Source organism: Heterodontus francisci, chromosome 14 (genome assembly GCF_036365525.1).
Source record: "Heterodontus francisci isolate sHetFra1 chromosome 14, sHetFra1.hap1, whole genome shotgun sequence".
In the NCBI taxonomy this organism is placed as follows: Eukaryota; Metazoa; Chordata; class Chondrichthyes; order Heterodontiformes; family Heterodontidae; genus Heterodontus; species Heterodontus francisci.
The window spans coordinates 80,483,671-80,503,949 of record NC_090384.1 but is presented as its reverse complement, the minus strand read 5'-3'; the positions used below and the strand labels follow the sequence as shown (position 1 = coordinate 80,503,949).

The 20,279-nt window shown below is 42.1% G+C and overlaps 1 protein-coding gene across 3 annotated transcripts in view; it reads right to left on the bottom strand.

The window, feature by feature from the left end:
• Positions 1-8,368, bottom strand: part of ckap5 (cytoskeleton associated protein 5) — a 198,148-nt gene extending 189,780 nt beyond the window's left edge. For all 3 annotated transcript variants that reach the window (XM_068046465.1, XM_068046466.1, XM_068046467.1), the window contains exon 1: positions 8,212-8,368. The gene's annotated coding sequence lies outside the window, so the exon portion shown is untranslated. The remainder of the gene's footprint in view (positions 1-8,211) is intronic.
• Positions 8,369-20,279: the final 11,911 nt, after the last annotated feature.

The following is a 20,279-nucleotide window of genomic DNA, read 5'->3' as shown; positions in this document are numbered from 1 at the left end:
TTTTGAATTTCAGATTACCAGCATCCATAGTAATATTTTGCTTATCCATAGAGGGTGGTTGCATTAGTTGTTCCTATGGTAGTGAGTAAGAAACCAAGAGCGAAGTGTTCCATATGTAAATAAAGTGCCCACGAAAGCCAATGTAAGAATTTAGTACCATTTACTTTATCGAGGTGAAATTTGCCAAAACATTTTTTGTGGAGGTGGAGGAAATGGAAGGCAATCCCCTTCTCTTCTCTTTGGCCTCCTTGTCTCGGGGGACAATGGGTAAGCGTCTAGAGGTGGTCAGTGGTTTGTGGAGCAGCACCTGGAGTGGCTATAAAGGCACTAAACTGACAGACTCTTCCACAGGCACTGCAAATAAAACTGGCTGTCCGGGCTGTTACACAGTTGGCTCTCTCCTTGCGCTTCTGTCTTCTTCCCTGCCAACTGCTAAGGCTCTTCGACTCGCCACTCTTTAGCCCCGCCTTTATGGTGGTCCGCCAGCTCTGGTGATCGCCAGCAACTGACTCCCACGACTTGTGGTCAATGTCACAGGACTTCATGTCGCGTTTGCAGACGTCTTTAAAGCAGAGACATGGACGGACGGTGGGTTGATACCAGTGACGAGCTCGCTGTACAATGCGTCCTTGGGGATCCATCTTCCATGCGGCTCACGTGGCCAAGCCATCTCAAGCACCGCTGGCTCAGTAGTGTGTACATGCTGGGGATGTTGGCCGCCTCGAGGACTACTGTGTTGGAGATACAGTCCTGCCACATGATGCCAAGGATTCTCCGGAGGCAGCGAAGATGGAATGAGTTGAGACATCGCTCTTGGCTGACATACATTGTCCAGGCCTCACTGCCGTAGAGCAAGGTACTGAGGACACAGGCTTGAAACAGTCAGACTTTTGTGTTCAGTGTCAGTGCACCATTTTCCCACACCCTCTTGGCCAGTCTGGACATAGCAGCGGATGCCTTTCCCATGCGCTTGTTGATTTTTGCATCGAGAGACAGGTTACTGGTGATAGTTGAGCCTAGGTAGGTGAACTCTTGAACCACTTCCAGAGCATGGTCGCCGATATTGATGGATGGAGCATTTCTGATGTTCTGTCCCATGATGTTCGTTTTCTTGAGGCTGATGGTTAGGCCAAATTCGTTGCAGGCAGCCGCAATCCTGTCGATGAGTCTCTGCAGACACTCTCTGCGTGGGAAGTCAATGTAGCATCGTCAGCAAAGAGGAGATCCCTGATGAGGACCTTCCATACTTTGGTCTTCACTCTAAGACAGGCAAGGTTGAACAACCTGCCATTTGATCTTGGGTGGAGGAAGATTCCTTCTTCTGAATCCAGTCGAGGAAAAAGGAAGACATAACAGAAGCACTGGTATGAATGGTTGGATATCAGAGCAAATGTTACAGAGATAAAGAAACTGGGAAAATGGAATGGAGTCCTTACAGGAAACAGGATGTGAGGAAGTGTAGTCAAGATAACTGTGGGAGTCAGTGGGCTTATAGTGAATATTAGTTGATAGTCATCAACCAGCAATAGGCATTAGTGCAGCTTCCTGTTCTCGTCTTGAAGTGGAAAATTTCAACCTTGCTCCTAATTCTCACCCTTCTCTCACTTTCACATGGATCATCTCAGGCTCTTTCCTTCCTCTACTTCTACCTCCACTTCCCCCACCATGATTGACAGGGTTCTTAACTGTGTCCATTCCATTAACTACACTTCTGTTCTCATCCATTCCCCTCCCTCCCAGAGGAAGGATAGGGTTCCCTCGTCCTCACCTCCCACTCACCAGCCTCAACAGATAATCCTCCGCCATCATAGCGTGACACTAAACACATCTCCCCCTCCCCTTTCAGCATTCCATTGGGTGACCGCTTTGCACAACACCTCCTTTCAGTCCACAAGCATGACCCGAGCTACCAGTCATCTGTCATTTTAACTCTCCACCTTGCTCTCACACTGACCGCTCTGTTCTTGGCCTACTGCAATGTTCCAATGAAGCTCAATGTAAGCTCGAGGAACAGCACCTCATCTTACGATAAGGCACTTTCCATTGAGTTGAATAATTTCAGACCATAATCTCCATCCCCTTTTTGTTTCCTTTCTTTTGCATCTTATGGCTTTTCTCTTGTTTATGCTTTCAGATAGCAGCATGAAGGCCTGCTACCCAACGGGACCAGACATGTGTCGGGTTCAGGTCGGGGCCCTCTTTTGGGCTCTGGTCGGGCCGGACACACCCGAGCTGAAAGTCCGGGTGGAAACAGTCTGCGCAGTGAGCAAGTGACATCACTATGATGTCATCACGCACACGCTGCAGCTTCCTGGAGGTTCTGAGTCGGAAGGTAAGTCAAGGGATGGTCGGGTCGAGTCGGGGTCGGGTTCTTTTTCCCCAACCTGAGCAGACCTGTACAGCAGCGTACCTGCTCTAGGCACATATTTTGTTTCTTTCTTGCCCCATTACCACTCCCTTTGGCCCTCCATGACTAACTCTTCTGTCATTTATAAAAAGACTTGCATTTATATAGCACCTTTCACGACCACCAGACATCTCAAAGCCATGAAGTACTCTCTGAAGTGTAGTCACTGTTGTAATGCAGGAAACAAGCCAGCCAATATGTGCACAGCAAACTCTCACAAACAGCAATGTGATAATGACCAGATAATCTGTTTTTGTGATGTTGATTGAGGCATAAATATTGGACAGGATCCAGAAATAACTCCCCTACTCTGCTTTGAAATAGTGTCATGGATCTTTTACATCCACCTGAACAAGCAGATGGGGCCTCAGTTTAACATCTCACCCAAAGACAGCACCTCCCTCAGTACTGCACTGGCACATCAGGCTTGAGATTTGGGACTTGAACCCAGAAACTTTTGACTCAGAAGAGTGTCCTACAAACTGAGCCTTATTCTCTTCTGTCTTCCACCCAATCACAGACCTTCCATTTTGTTCTTTTTCCAACCTGACCCTTGCTCAAAGCCTATTTCTAAATTTTCCCAGTTCTGATGAAGGGTCATCAACCTGAAACATTAGCACTGTTTTTGTATCCCTCCGCCCCCACCCCACCACAGATGCTACAAGACCTGAGTTTTTCCAGCATTTGTGTCTTTAATGCATCCTTCCTCAGAATCACAGAATTATTACAGCACAGGAGGCCGCCATTCAGCCCATCACGTCTGCAATGGCACTCCAAATGAGCAATTCACCTAACGCCATTCCCCTGCCTTCTCTCTGTAACCCTGCACATTCTTCCTTTTCAAATAACAGTCTAACTCCTTTTAGAATGCCTCGATTGAACCTGCCTCCACCATACTCAGGCAGTGCATTTCAGATCCTAACCACTCGCTGTGTGAAGTTTTTCCTCATGTCGCTTTTGTTTCTTTTGTCAATCACTTCAAATCTGTGCCCTCTTGTTCTCAATCTTTACATAAGTACGAATAGTTTTTCCCTATCCACTCTGTCCAGACCCCTCACAATTTTGAATGCCTCCATCAAATCCCCTCTCATCCTTCTCTTTTTCCAAAGAGTTACAACTTCTCCAATCTGTCAAGTTCCTCATCCATGGAACCATTCTCATGAATCTTTTCTGTACTCTCTGCAATGCCTTCACATCTTTCCTAAAGTGCGGCACCCAGAACTGAATACAATACTCCAGCTGAGGCCAAACTAGTGTCTTATACAGGTTCCTAGGCGGACCAAGAAAATACTAGTCAAAGAAGTTCTCCTTCCCCTTTACTCTTACTATCCCAATCAACATTTGCAATATCGCCACTCTTTAGTTCTTGCACGTCTGATTTCCCTGCACATTTGCTCCTCCATTTCTTGCATTATTTGGCAGCATATTCGCAGTAGCGCGACACTTTTTTGCTTCTCAATTCTAACCAAATACATTCCGTCCTTGCCCTCTCATCACCCTCTTTTGCTCCCCTACCTTTGCTGCATCTTTGTATTCATGAATATTAAGCACCCTGTCTGCATCATTTTTAAGCCAATTTTCTGTTATTGGCACTGCATCATATTCCTACATGGCTATTTGCGCTTGTAGCTCATGAACCTTATTCGACACACTGTGCGTTTACATTCATGCATTCTAAATCTGTCCTTGTATTTCCCATAGCCCTCGTCAGTTTGTTCCTATCTATTATGGTACTACATCCTTCTCTAGTACTATCCAACACTCACTCCTTTATGCATCTTTTTCACTTTCCTACTACTAAATGCTGGCTCCCATCCACCTGCCAATTTAGTTTAAACCCTCTCCAATCATACTAATGATGAACCTCTCAAGGAGATGGGTCCCAGTCCAGTTAAGGTGCAACCCATCCCTTTTGAACAGATGCCTCCTGCCCCATAACTAGTCCTAATGTACCAAGAATCTGAAGCCCTCCCTCCTGCACCATGTCTCAAGCCACACACTGATCCACCCTATCTTCCTATTTCTACTCTCACTCGTGCCTCGCACTGGGAGTAACTTAGAGATTATTAGCTTCGAGATCCTACTTTTTAAACTTCCTCCCTAGCTCCTGAAAGTCCGTAGGACTTCCCATGTCACTGGTACCAATATGTACAACGTCTGGCTCACTCCGTTCCCCCTGCAGAATATTCTGCAGCCTCTCCATGACGTCCTTCACCCTGGCACCAGGGAAACAGCACACCGTGCAGGACTTAAGATGGAATTTACAGAAATGCCTGTCTATCCCCCTAACTTTGGAATCTCCTATAACGAGAACATTTCTACACTTCGCTGTTTCCTCCCGTGCAGTCACTTGCCATTGATGCCACTGCTTGGACTGCACTCCTTCAAAGCATTGTCACTCCCAGCAATCTCCAGTACTGAGTACTAGCTTGAGAGTGGCACATACCCCAAAGACTCCTGCACTTCCTGTCTCCTCTTACTCTTCCAGATGGCTACTATCCTGAACACACTGCCTGTGGGGTGGCCAATTCCTGGAACAAATGATCCAGGAAACTGTCAGCCTCCCTTATTCTCCACAGTGACTCCAGCTGCCCCTCAAGCTCGGGAATCCTGAGCTCGAGCTCAAGTAGTTGGAAACACTTCCTACACTTGGATTCCCCCACGGCACAAGAATTGCAAACAGGTCTCAGCTGCCCATCGATGATCTATATATAAAAAAAATTACTATTCCCTCTTTTAGAATCTAGTCAGTATCCTGCTTAAATGTTAATTTTAATTAATGCCTCTAGACCTTCTGCTCTCACTGTCTCCTGCTCCCTCTGACAGCTTTTGTTTTTAAAAAAAACATATACCGGAACCCTCGCTCAAAATTCCTTGAGTTTCATACTCAGTAGAATTGGACTCCATGTTACTTACACCATGTTAGCAAAAGCCTCCTGTATTTACACTAGCAAAATTCCAAAAACTTAAGTCAGCCCTTCTTGACACAATTACTATTCTGACTAGCAACCTAATTGACTATGCAACTGCCACTAACAGTCAGCTTGTTTACCACTGTGAAAAAAGTTAAGGTTAAGTAAAATGCTAAATGCAAAACTGCTAAATTTCAGAAAGATAACACTTAAAAGCCCTAAAATTCCCTTTCGGCGAACATCTCTCTCTCAATCCAATCCTTCCTTTCCTTCTCTATTTTGCTTTCTGTACCCAATTTGACATGGAATTCAAATTCTAACTTACACTAAAATAAAATCAAAATATTGCAGATGCTGGAAATCTGAAATAAAACCAAAAAAGTGCTAGAAATACTCAGCAGGTCTGGCAGCACCTGTGGAGAGAGAAGCAAAGTTAACGTTTCTGAATACAGCACTGAAACAGGCCCTTCGGCCCACCGAGTCTATGCCGACCATCAACCACCCATTTATACTCTTTTGTCTTTTGGGCCTCCTTATCTCGAGAGACAATGGATACGCGCCTGGAGGTGGTCAGTGGTTTGTGAAGCAGCGCCTGGAGTGGCTATAAAGGCCAATTCTGGAGTGACAGGCTCTTCCACAGGTGCTGCAGAGAAATTTGTTTGTTGGGGCTGTTGCACAGTTGGCTCTCCCCTTGCGCCTCTGTCTTTTTTCCTGCCAACTACTAAGTCTCTTCGACTCGCCACAATTTAGCCCTGTCTTTATGGCTGCCCGCCAGCTCTGGCGAATGCTGGCAACTGACTCCCACGACTTGTGATCAATGTCACACGATTTCATGTCGCGTTTGCAGACGTCTTTATAACGGAGACATGGACGGCCGGTGGGTCTGATACCAGTGGCGAGCTCGCTGTACAATGTGTCTTTGGGGATCCTGCCATCTTCCATGCGGCTCACATGGTCATATTCCCTACCACATCTCCACCCCCTCAATTCCCCTATCACCTACCTACACCAGGGGCAATTTACAATAGCCAATTTACCTACCAACCTGCAAGTCTTTGGCTGTGGGAAGAAACCGGAGCACCCGGCGGAAACCCACGCTGTCACCGGGAGAACTTGCAAACTCCGCACAGGCAGTACCCAGAACCGAACCCGGGTCACTGGAGCTGTGAGGCTGCAGTGCTAACCACTGTGCCACCCTGAGTATTTCCAGCACTTTTTTGGTTTTATTCCAACTTACACTTCCCAATTCAGAATTTATGCTAATATAAAAGCAAAATACTGCGGATGCTGGAAATCTGAAATAAAAACAAGAAATGCTGAAATCACTCAGCAGGTCTGTCAGAATTTATGCTGCTCATTTAACGACTGTTCAATCTGATTAGTTAAGGAGACACATGCCCCAGATGTAACTGCAGAGGGGGATGCACTTTTTGAATGTTTGGTTGACAGAAACATGCCATGCAAAAGCCCATAGGAAGTTTACAGGCAAATGCAAGTCTAGCAAATGGCCACAACATTCATTCATTCAGTACTCAGCACAAGATCTGGCCCATTAATCGAACTGCTGTAAAAAAAAAATTCTAGTCAGTTAAGTACAGCACTTAAGCATCAAGGCTCAATCTACATTTCAGAGGATCTTGAAAGTCTTAAATAACATTTATCTGTTAAAACCGAGACAATTAAGGAATTTCACTAAAACGTTGTCAAACGAAAGCTTATGGCAGAATCTGCTCAAATGTCACTCATCTCTTGTTTAACCATATACTAAAAGAGCTGCATGATCCAAAATTAAAACGAGTTCACATCAACCGACTGCAAATAAGATGTAAAGCGGCTGCAATTTACCCAGTCAGACCTGTACGGGAGGCATTTAAAACACATCCCCATTTGTCACATTCCTATCTGGCTATAAAATATGAACTACCAATGGGCGGAGGGAGGGGACAAGTCATCGCTCACTCGAAGGTGCGGTGAGAATTACCTGGTAACGATATAAACATTTTTAAGCGATCAAGGGCAGACTAATCATTTTTTCAATAAGCGATGGAAACCGTATGACTGTGCTGCTGCTACCCTAGGAGCAGGCCTGGTAACGCACACAACAAATGTACAACTCCCCAGATCCTGGTCCTTTAAACAATAGGCAGCCTACGAAAGGAGAAACGGAAACTGCCGCGATTGGGACATCCAAAAACAGCAGGAAAGCAGTGAGCGGCATCGCCAATATAATGAAATGCCCGGTTCTAAACTCACCCACAACAGCAGCACGAAAGCTGTTCCAGCTTCCCTTCCCTCCCTCCCATGACCTGACGCCACGGTCGGACGGTCGCACGCAGCACCCAAAGGCGTCAGAAGAGCCGGTCCCACACACCCAGCCGGCAGCTCCCCAATATCGGCATATAAAAGGGAGGCGGTTGGGGATCTGGGGTTCACACACCCAACTGAACAGTCCCGCTCTCCATCCTCCCCACCCCACACCCCCTCCCCGGGGCCCTTCAACCATTATTATCTGCAGGGATTTAAGCGGCGCCCGCCGCTGGTAAGAGGGAAACACAAATAAATCTCCCCTCAGCACCGCCGGCAGACCACCGCCACCGCCCCCCGGCACTACTCACCGGCCCCTCCTTCTCAACATCCCCGCCCAAAGACACTCCAACAGACAGCGGCGCAAAGATCAAACCACTACCCGCGTTAAACAATATAGTCGCCGCAAGCTTCCAGGGTTGTCCAGCTCGTCGCTGCGGAAAAAGGCCCAGCCTCCAATTTCATTGTGTTCGCCGCCTGTTAAACCAGCTTCAACAGGAGGGAAAATGGAGTTCACCTTTCTCCATGACGTTTTAATTTATATAATAAATACTTGTATAAAGCCAAACCCCGATCGCTTCACCTTACCGATCCGGTTTGTGGCCTGGCACGGTGATCGATCGCTCACCCTATGCTGCCACCGTCCTGTGAAGTACCGCCGACACCTCGCACCGCTTTCAAAAAACACCTTTTGCCGTTTAACTAAACCGTTAGCGCAGAAGCGCGTTTGAAATTATCTGTCGCGCACCCCACAAACAACGCTTCACCCGATTGGTCGCTAACGAAATCCATAAGCAGCTTTCTCATTGGTCAAATTCAAATCCACCAGCCACCCACACCGGAAGAGATTGCTAAGATTGACATCTCAGATACCCCAATCAGAATTCGAGCTTCTGCTTTAGGTACCCTATCGACGCAGCGTTCTGAAGCAGGTTTTGGTTTAATTGGGGCTGGTGACACAGCGCTGGATGCAAAGGATGAGCGCTGAGCTGTTGTTTAGGAGCTTTTAAAAGCTGTAAGGATTTGGGGTTCTTTAACTGATCTCACCCGGCTCTCTAGATCCTTAATCTAAGGAGAGAGAGAGAGAGAAAAGTTGGCTGTTATTTCCACTCCTAATCGATATATGGTAAAACCTGTTGTAAAGTGCACCTGTCATAAATGACGCCAAAACCCTCTTCCCTGCTATCTGTGGCAAGTTAGATTTGTGTCTGGTTTGCATGACCTGAGTTTGTTACACTGTTATCTTTCTGCCTTGCAGCACATAAGGGTTTCGTTAAATCTGTCACCCTGGATGAAAGGTCACGATCTGAAACGTTAATTCTTGTTTTTCTCTCCATAGATGCTGCTTTACCTGCTGAGTATTTGCAGCATTTTCTGTTTTTGACTCAATATTTCTTGGTTGGTGGGGAAAGGTCATGGCAGCTCAATGTTAAACAGCACAGACCTTAGGACTGAGTTACCTCAAATGGTCACAACTGTAATAAGCACTTCAGGCCATCAATCAAGATGATTTTCGTTGTGACCAATCAATATTGGTGAAATAGTTACTCTGCATTAATTCTGAAATGTATATTTGTCTGCACGTTCTAAAGGCCAGGAAGCTCCCAGTCAAATTGGCAGCCTGTGGGCTATCTGTGCTGAAGCAGCTTAACTTTGAAAGTTTAAGCTAGAGAGAATGAGCTCATGTTTAGAAAGAAAACATGTTGTGTCTTTATTATTTTCAAGTCCCAAATAGCGTAGGAAATTTATGCCCTAACTGTGGAACAGTCATGCATTTTATTGTAAGTAAAGCAATTAATTGTCTGTTGTAAGATTTGATAAGATTTTATACCCCCTTCTAAGGTGGGAACAGACTTAACAGCACAAGGCTTGTTATGAATCAACTTTATTGAGATAAAGGTAGGGACAAGTTTGTTAAGTTTTCAGATAAGCCATAGTCACAAACTCAGGCAGTAATTAACAGTCTATCACAGTTACTACCCATATTAGAGACTGGACGGCAGGGCGCACGACTCTTTCTCTTGCAGCTTTTGGTTTTCAAGTTTTCCTTATCAGTCTCTCTTTCTTGTCTCTTGTTGTTGTTTGAAAATTCTCTGCCATACAGTATCAAAGACAGGACTTCTTTTATCCTGGCAGCTTTCCAGTTAACCCTCCCCTTTCCCAATTAGTAATTAGTCTTGTATTAAAGGATGCCTTTCTTAACCAACCAAGAATCGTTTTGTGATGCTTGCCAACCTTTCAGATTTGTGCAAGTAGTACCCCTTTGTGTTGACTACTTTATCTCAATGCTTTTACATTTCGAGATTCCTTATCTCATTACAAGGCAAATCTACACAGATGCTGTTTTCACTGTCTGCTCTCAAGGTCTCACCCTTGTACTGCAAGTAAGCATTTTAAAACTTGACAATCTCCCAGAATCCTTCTGCCTTGACATATTGTCTATACTGTGCCCTATTTCCTGAGTTTTTCCACTTTAACCATACTACAACGAAGGGTTCTAATAAAGCTAAATGTCAGTCTATGATAAGTTAGTTGTTAGTTTATAATAGCTGGATTTTAACAATTAGTACGCTGGTTAGTAATGTTTAGTAAGCTAATAATCTTACAATTCTCCTGGTTGAGGGGGAGATATCCTTATCAACCCCTCATTAATTATTTTACTATTTGCAAGAAAAGCCACGAGCTCTATGTTTCGTGTCTTGAACACACTTGTTGCATAAGGCGCCTCAAATAACAAAGCATTTAGAGTCCTACTATTAATACTATGGCCTGGGTTAGTATCATAAACATAGACAGAGTCTGGAGCCATGGGTGTTGGCCTACTTTATATACAGTCTCCCACCATTGGTAGCCGCCTAGCCGTTGTATTTCCTGCATTATACAATCATTGTTGTGCATCATTTTTACAAAGTGTTTCTGTGAGGTGGTGGTCCTTTCTATTCCAGGTTGCAGTGCTGACTGCTGTACTGATACCCAATAATTCCCCTTCATTTGATACTAACCCGCCTAATCGTGATAGCAACATCCATGGCCCCATCACACTGGTCACAAAAGTGTCATATTACATTCACTACAGTATCAAAATACTTCCATTGAGCATGGACTTAAGATTCTTCAGCTCTCGCTTTACCTCTATCCATCTTGTGGATAGTTCTTGCTAAGTATTATTTTCCTAGCCCTTCAACTATCTCTCTGAACTTTAATTTTACTCCCTCTGATCATTACCAATATGATTAATTTATCCTGATTATTGTAAAGTCATTTTTTTCTATGGATTATGTGTCAATGTCTTGATAATTTAAAATGTTGTCTCACTCTACTGGCTACATTAACTATTTCATGCCATACTGTTTGTCAAGTGGGTGAGCATGTCTGAGACCCGTTCTTCAGTGCATTTCACCATGCATTTTGCATGTTAGTTGCTTCACATGTAACAAATCACATCTGCACACTTACACCAGTATCCCAATATCATGCCACACATTCTCGACTCTCAGGCGATCTTATCAAAAAATCAAAAAGGTGGGATGGTGGTGGTGGTCTAATCTGAGATCTTTGCTTACCTCTCCCTGCATGGTCCCGACGACTCGGGTAGTGGCCAGACTATCAAATGTAGCTCTCTTTTTTTAAAAAACTCATAGGCAAGGATACAGATATCTCCAAGAGAAAAAGCTATCAAATTACCAGTCTTATGTACACTTTCCTGACTTTCACTGAAAAGTTCTGGACTTCTTGGAAATTCTACACTATATTAATTTAATGGCTTGAATTCTAATTTCACCCTTGTTTGTCCCCAAAATTCCTTTATTAGATCTTGCATCTGACAGATCTAGTTGCCAATTTCCATTAATTATAATTCTATTTCATTTTGAGCCCTGGAGAAACTTTACAGTTCAATATTCATAATATCTTTAAAACAGATCAAACATTCCCATTTGATTCCAGACATTACCATATTTTGTTTGTTTGTTCTCTATCTTAGAAGACATTTTAATTTCATAAAAGTAAATTACACTGGATTTTCAACATCTCAAATTATTCCAAATTCAAATAACAGCATTGCTGGGGTAACAGGCTTTGTTAATGTTCCATTTATCTTTCCCCGAAAGAACTTTATTTCTCTATATTCATAGAAACCACCTAGACTGTTTATTTTTAGTTTTCTAAAAATTATCTCCTTAAATTTCAAATAAATTCCCCTTTGAGTGCTTGAAATAACCACTCATATCAATTTAATTTTGTTTATTGATTCCAATTTTATGCCCAGGCTTGGTGGTATTGCATGGTGTTTTACATTAAGGACAGAGTGCTTGCAACTATCTGTCCTTCTCAACTATCTCGGAAGATAGCAAATAACAAAAGTTTTTGAAAAGGCAAAGCCTTTAGTTCAAATTGTGACTATGCTGTGACATTTGATGTCTGCAGATAAGTTCTTAAATTCTTAAAGCTGCTGGATCTCTTGCTGTGTCATTAGTTCTCATTTGGTCCTGGAAACCATTGCCACCTGTTTAAAAAAAACCCCACAAAGAGTCCATGTGGCTCTGTCCCATAGCCCAGTGAGTTAATTTGTCCAATTATATCTGTCAATTTAGAAATTTAAAATCTAATAATGTCCAATATATAAATTTTACTCTCAGCAATGTCAAAAATGTGGTGAATTAAATGAAAAGACAACAGCTGCAGCGGGGTTAATTTCTTTCCTTGTCGCCAAGGGAGCAGAGCAAAACATTCTTAGATGCGTCACTTTATGTAAATTTTTTGAAAAAAAATCCCGATTGAAAAAGAACAAAATGCCATTTTAAACTGTTCTATTCCCAATTCTTTTTGGTATCCTTAAGGTTTTAAAACAACAAAAATAATTAGTAACATTATCAACTTCAAAAGGAAAACATCTCCATCAGGAAAGACAGTATTTTAGATTAAACTCTAATTCCAAACTTATTAACATCTTTTGTAAGAGGTTTCTAATCCAAGGATTTTTATTTATATAACCAGGATGATTCAAAGTCCAATTCAAATTCATAGCATGAAACATTTAAAATCCAGAACTGCCAATGTTGTATGAGCGAGCCTTCTATGCGGAACTGAAGACTCCCTCAAAACTTGACATGATTACTTGGAAGTTCATTGTGGCCACTAATTAAATTCCAGTTTTCCCAACTTAACAGGTCAGTTAACTTTAATAATTTAAACTTAATTCAGACTTATTAACTTACAATACTTATTAGGTACACAGAACAGAATAGCACATGCTTTTTTTAAAGAAAAGGTAAATAACATAATTTTTCTTGTTCTTTCTTCAGGCGTCTTTTCAAATGACTGTAATAAAACCCAAAAATTAAAGAAAAAGTTATTTAACATCCTTACAACAAAGGACTTAACACCAGCCTCTTAAACAAATTTTGAACAGACAGAATATTTCCCACATCTCCTTTGTTTATCCTTTCTCTCTGTTAAACCAATATCCAATTCCTGACATTTGCCACTTAAAAACAGTCAGTAAGACATGTCTTTAATTTAAACTGCAAAAAAGCAATAGCAGATTTTAAACTGTGGTCCAATCAAAGCAGTATTTTAAACTTCAAATTGGATTTCTGCCGGGTATCTTCAGGCCTTCAAGGCTAAAGCTTATCTCTTACAAAATTGTTCATTGCCTTTTCGCAGTTGCAAAACCAACTTTTAAAATAAAAATAAAACATTACACCAGCATCTTTAATTTAAAATGTAATTCAGCTTTTATATCCCATTTCTGGGTGCACAATCCCAAATTGAAACAAACACACTCAACAATCACATTCACAATTTCTTAATTCCAAACAACGTAGAAATATTGATTCCTGTAATGGGTTATGAATTCAAAGTACCAAAAATCTGTGTTAAATTCTCTGTCCCGAGCCCAAGGAGCACACAGGTTCAACTAGCTCACAACCAAAACATGACTCAAGTTTCCCACAAAAATATACACGTGTGAAAATAGAACAAGTAACAGACTCATGTTTTCAACATTAAAGCCAGACTACAAAGGGTTAATGACTGTTGGCTCTACAGAACACAAGCTATACTGTTATGACCGAGGTGGGAGCAATGTACTGTCAATTCAGTCCCATCACTCCATAGGTCGCAGCATATTATTAAACTTTCCCCACCCAGCAGGAAAACTGCCAAATTCAACATTCCAGTAACCCCCAGAATAAAACAGACCAAACCAGGTATCTTTAGGCAACAACAAATTAATTACTTATTAAAAAATAAATCTTAAATACTCTTAAGATAGCCTTATAACTCTTTATTTTAACCGAACTTCCCCCGGAGAACCTTTTTTTTTAAATGATGTTTTAAAAATGAGCTGTTTCTTAAGAATAAATAAATAACTGGGTTATAAGTCTTTGTAGGTTACGTTCCTGATGGGTGAGGTATCCTAGTGTAAAAATAATCAGATGCCACTCAAAGTCTCTACATGTATTTGATGAAACAGTCTTTTCTTGATAGGTCTTTAAAGCACTTCAGCTGCAGTAGGCATGGAACAGTTCTTTCAACATGTGGTATAACGACAGGTCTATGTTTGGATTTTAAAATTGGTAGATTTCATTCAAAGCTTTACTGCGAATTCCAGAAAACACAATCAGTTAAGAGAGATTCAATTTTGAAGCAAAGAAACCTTAGATTGGAAGTTTTTTAAAAAAAAAGAATTTTGCTACCTCCAGCAATACGAATGTTTTCTTCAAAACTGATTTTTTTCTCCTTAGGCAATTAACACAGCTCACTGTAGAATTTCTGCTGAGAGAATTCTCTTCTTTCAAGGCAAGCATGCTTTGCTGGTGTCTCTCAAAACTGGTTTTAGCTGTTTTTTACACAGTCCAATTGAAACATTATACTATGTGACCTCCTCACTCTCCTGCTGTGGCCTAGGTAATAGGTGCAGCTCTGGCATTCTGTTCTCAGAAATCTAAAACTTCTCTTGCTGTATAATAGGTACACTGTTTTTAACAGAGTCTTAAAGGCACACTGTTTTAAACAGTGAAAAAAATAAATAGTTCCATGACAACACAGATAAGGACATTCATTCGTGGAAGCCTCCAACATTCACACATTTGAATAAAAGACACAGTAACTTTCTTTTACTCACTTTAAATTTTGCTAAAAACATCTTGTTTAAGTTGTCCCTCTTTCCTCAATCTGATAACTCTCACTTTCCCACTCCTAGCTCTCCCTAATCTATGTTCCAACCACCATCCTTGTAGGAGGCCGGGACAGTGCCCCCCACGGTTACTGCAGACACAATTGCCTGCTGTCTCCCCAATATTCCCTGCAATTCGTAAATTTGAAGGTGGCATTGAGAGTGATCTGCTTCCCGATGAGGTCTGCTCATCATTTCTCTACGTGCCCCCTTAGCGTCTGCCAAATCTCTTGTCTCAGTAAAGGGCATTTTTAGCTCTGCCTTCTGCAAAGAGATGACAATTTCCTGGGTGGGAAATGTAATATTTCAATTAACATACAGGGTTCTCTGTGCCAAACTAGCGTTAACTAGATACTGGGAAAAGATAGGAGCACTCAGAGGCGAGGGGGATGCATGGTTTGTAATGGGGTTTTATCAGTGGTGCTGAACTCAAAAGAATAGTTACCCAAACATCTGAAAATTGCAAAACTATCATTGCATATTCTTTGTATCCATACTGAATTATGACTTACCAGCTTCAGGAGAGGGGAAGATAAAAGATACGTTAACATTTCAAGTGCAAACGATAAGTTAATATTTCGAGTGCAGACATTGGGACCAAAAGTCTGCAATCCCACTCTGGTGCTATAATCACACCGAGCAGGACATTTTCTGCACCACAGTTATACACCTGACCCTGTCAGAATTCCAGGGATCAGACTATTTAAATTAAGTAGTTGGACACCCACAATAATGGTGTAACTGGAGCATCGAGGTAGGTGTAATGGTATTGTCCAATTGCTGGGGTGCTGCGCTAGAAGTTCAGGCAGAAGAAGGAAGAGTTTTTTTTTAAATGGCCCTTTTGCAGAATGGCTATTGTCCTTACAGCAGCCATTTTTTTTGCAACCTGCTGTAAGCACGCTTGGCTTTAAGGACCCGGTGGACTCCACTTCTGCCTTCCTGAAAGTACTGTATACCTGCTGTCACTGCCAGGGCTGGCAGGAATTTCAGCAGGCAATATCAACCCATCTTCCTGCGTCTTTGACCTCAGTTTCAAAGGGGAAAAGAGGATGTGCCTGCCTCACATGCCAGACAACTGTAGTAACTGTTACAATGAGGTACAGGCCCAGCAAAATGGGTTTGACCCCAATTTCCAACTCCAACCAACACTGTCATAGCCAGATGTTTCAAAGAGGTTGTGGGTTTCCAAGGCCAACAGGTTGGCACCTAATTCATTAACCTGTTGTGCATTTCCAACATTTTCTGGTTTATTTCCTTTTTATTAAAGGGTGCATATGACAGATGTCAGGTGGATAATAGAATTGAGAACCAGGCTGAATATATAAGGTTCATAGGGGAAATGAAAAAAACAAATAAGAGAAGCAAAGAGAGCATATGAGAAGAGACTCGTGGCTAACATAAAAGGGATACTAAAAGTCTTCTATAGGCACATAAATTGCAAAAGTGTGGTAAAAGGAGGAGTGGGGTCGATTAGGGACCTAAAAGGGGATTTACGCATGGAGGCAGAGGACATGGCTGAGGTACTAAATGAGTACTTTGCATCTGTCTTTGCCAAGGAAGAAGATGCTCCCAAGTTGAGGAAGTAGTTGAGACACTGAAGGAGCTAAAAATTGATAAAGAAGTATTAGGCTGGTTGTACTTAAAGTTGGTAAGTCACCAGGACTAGATGAGATGCATCCAAGGATACTGAGGGAAGTAAGGGTGGAAATTGTGGAGGCACTGGCCATAATCTTCCAATTATCCTTAGGTACAGGTGTGGTTCCAGAGGACTGGAGAACTGCAAATGTTACACCCTTATTCAAAAAGGGTGTAAGAGCAAGCCCAGCAACTACAGGCCAGTCATTTTAACCTTGGTGGTGGAATAGCTTTTAGAAATGTCAATTCAGGACAAAATTAATAGTCATTTGGACAAATGTGAATTAATTAAGGAAAGCCAGCACAGATTTGCTAAGGGCAAATTGTGTTTAACTAACTTGCTGGAGTTTTTCGATGAGGTAACTGAGAGGGTTGATGAGAGTAATGTGGTTGATGTGGTGTACATGGACTTCCAAAAGGCATTTGATAAAGTCCCACATAACAGGCTTATCAGCAAAGTTTGAACCGATGGAATAAATGGGACAGGAGCAGCACGAATACAAAATTGCTGGGAGTGGTTTATAGGCCCCCTAACAGTAGCTGTACTGTTGGACAATCGTTAAGCAAGAAATAATTGGAGCTTGTAACAAAGGCCATGCCATTGTGAAGGACCTTAATCTTCATATAGACTGAACCAATCAAATTGGCAAAGGTGGTCTGGAAGATGAGTTTGTAGAATGCTTTTGTGACAGTTTCCTGGAACAATATGTTGTGGAACCAACTAGGGATTAAGCTATTTTAGACCTAGTATTGTGCAGTGAAGCAGGGTTAAATAGTAATCTCATAGTAAGCGATCTGCTGGGAAAAAGTGATCACAATACAGTTGAATTGCATACAGTGCAGTTACAGTGCAGAAAGAGGCCATTTGGCCCATCATGTCTGCACCATCTCGCCTCATGAGCATTTCATCTAGTGCCACTCCCCCGCCTTCTCCCTGTAACCCTATACAATCTTCCTTTTCATATAACTGTCTAATTCCCTTCTGAATGCTTCAATTGACCTGTCTCCACCACACTCTCAGGCAGTGCACTTCAGACCTTAACCACTTGCCGGTTTTTCCTCAAGTCGCTTTTGCTTCTTTTACCAATTACTTTAAAATTGTGTCCTCTCGTTCTCGATCCTTTCATGAGTGGGAATAGTTTCTCCCTATCTACTCTGTCCAGACCCCTCATGATTTTGAAAATCTCCTCTCAGCCTTCTCTTCTCCAAGGAAAACAGTCCCAACTTCTCCAATCTATCTTCATAACTGAATTTTCTCATCCCTGGAACCATTCTGATGAACCTTTTCTGCACCTTCTCTAACACCTTCATAACCTTCCTAAAGCGCGGCACCCAGAACTGGACGCAATACTCCCAAACAAGAATCTTAAACTTCAAATTAGCCAATTACATAGGTCTGAGGGGAGAGCTGGCTAAAATTGATTGTGTAAATAGACTGAAAGATTTGGTGGTAAATAAACAGTGGGAAACATTTAAAGAAACAATTCAAAATGTTCAACAAAATACATTCTGTTTAACAAAAAAAAACTCAGCAAGGAAGATCCATCCATGGCTTACTAGGGAAGTTAGTTTAGCATTAGATTAAAAGAAGAGGCTTATAATGTGGCAAAGTATGCCTAAGGATTGGGAGTGTTTTAGAAACCTGCAAAGGGCCACCAAAAAGTTGTTAAGGGGAAAATAGAATGAGAGTAAACTGGCCAGGAATATAAAAACAGATTGTAAGAGCTTTTACAAGTATATAAAAAGGAGGAGAGTGGCTAAAACAAATGCTGGTCCCTTCGAGGCAGAAACTGGAGAAATTATCATGGAGAATGAGGGAATGGTATCTGTCTTCACAGTAGAAGACACAAGTTACATGCCAGAAATAGAGGGTACCCAAAGGGCTAATAACAGTGAGGAACTTAAAGTAATTAATACCAGCAGACAAAAATTATTGGAGAAACTTAAGGGACTGTCATGCAGGCCCCCACCTGCCAAGAATGAGGCACATTAATGTCGCCACATGACATTAAACTTAAAATTGTTGCTGGGAAGAAAAGAGGGCTTATCGCAAGGAATTGCCAGGCCCCTTGCTGGAAAGACATTTTTGCATACTAGCAAACTGTGTTGGAAAAAAGGAACCAGTCCCTGCTCCCCATTACACAGAAGACATGGTCAGACCAGTTAAGTCACATGACTAACTGGCTGTTGCAGAGTTTTGAACTGAGAGTTTTAAATTGGTCACAGAGAATTTGAACTCAGAAAGATCCTGGATTGAGAACACCTCTCTCCTGTCTGCTGTCATCTCATTCTCATCAGCTTTGGAATCCATTGAAGACACAGGAACCCCAAGAGAGAAAAGTCTCCTGCAGTGAACAAGGTTTTAGAAGAATACTGGGCTCCAACGAAAAGCAAGATCTACCTACAAGCAAGGACTACAGCGAGCCTGATGCACAGTAACAAAACACCCTCTTCAGAGATTGCCTCAAACCTCTCCACTTTATTTTTGCTTCTGCTCTTTTCTGTCTCTATTTGCATGTGCGTATCGCGTATGCATGCTGGCGTGGGGTGCGGTGTGTATCCGTAGGCATTAACTGAATTAGAGTTTAAGTTTTAATAAATTTCACTTTTAAACCTAAGAAAGCCTGTTTGTGCTTATTTCTTTACCTTATAATTGGAAAGCGGTCAACAAGGATTCACAAGGGGGAGCTCAAAACACAGTGTGTTTAAAATTAAATCCTGTTACAGTAAGACCAGGTGAAGGCTGAAAGGGACCCCTAGACACCTTTCTCACCTGGTCGTAACTGGGACTAAAATCTGTCATGTCCCCAGGACCTGATGGCCTCCATCCTAGGGTTCTAAAAGAGGTAGCTGCAGCGATAGTGGATGCACTGGCTATGATTTTCCAAAATTCCATAGATTCTAGAACAGCCCCAACAGATTAGAAGTTAGCAAATGTAACACTGCTATTCAAGAAAGGAGGGAGAATGAAAACAGGGAAACACATGCCAGTTAGCCTGACATCAGTCATCAGGAAAATGCTGGAATCTATTATTAAGGAGGTCTTAATGCACTTCAAAAATCACAGTATGATCAGACAAAGTCAACATGGTTTTTTGAAAGGGAAATTGTATTTGACAAATTTATTAGAGTTTTTGAGGATGTCACTAGTTGGGTAGTTAAAGGGGAACCAGTAGATGTAGTATGCTTGGATTTCCAAAAGGCATTTGATAAGATTCCACACAAAATGTTAATGTGCAAGATAAGCGTTCATGAATTGGGGGTAATATATTAGCATGGATAGAGGATTGGTTAACGGACAGGATCAGAGCGTAGGGATAAACTGGGCACTTTTAAGTTGGCAGATTGTGACTAGTGGAGTGCCGCAAGGATTGGATCTGGGGCCTTAGCTATTCACAATCTCCATTAATGACTTAGATACAGAGACCAAGAATAATGTATCTAATTTGTTGACAAGTCAAAGCTAGGTGGGAATGTAAGCTGTGAGGATGACACAAAGAGGCTGCAAAGGGATATATACAGGTTAATTGAGTGGGCAACAAGGTGGCAGATGGAGTATATTGTGGGGAAGTGTGAGGTTATTCACTTTAGTGGTAAGAATAGAAAAGCAGAATATTGTTTAAAAGGTGTGAAACTTGTAAGTGTTGATGTTTGGAGGGACTTGGGTGTACTCGTACAAGGAACATAGAAAGTTAGCATGCAGATACAGCAAACAATTAGGAAGGCTAATGGCATGTTGGCCTCTATTGCCAGGGGATTGGAGTATAAGAAGAAGAAAGTCTTGCTGCAATTGTACAGGGCTTTGGTGAGACCACACCTGGAGTACTGTGCGCCGTTTTGGTCT